Raw genomic sequence first — 250 nt, 5'->3', positions numbered from 1 at the left:
ATTTCCACATCGCAGCTATAATCACAGCAGATTGAGTAAAGCATATGATAAAACACACCAAAATCACCTAATGTCATTCATACCCGTGATTAGACCCAAATCAGCTCGTACTCAGAGAGAAAGAGAAAAGGATGTTTACATAATAACAGGAACCTTATTTTATCGTAGTCTGCCCTTCGATTCTTTTGCTGAGGGTAGCGAGGTCATACAGTACGGCGTGGACAATGAGTGAAATTTAGTGAAGGGTATT

The sequence above is a fragment of the Penaeus monodon genome, chromosome 25 (genome assembly GCF_015228065.2).
Source record: "Penaeus monodon isolate SGIC_2016 chromosome 25, NSTDA_Pmon_1, whole genome shotgun sequence".
NCBI lineage: Eukaryota > Metazoa > Arthropoda > Malacostraca > Decapoda > Penaeidae > Penaeus > Penaeus monodon.
The sequence above is the reverse complement of the archived record's forward strand: the minus strand, read 5'-3'. Positions refer to the sequence as shown.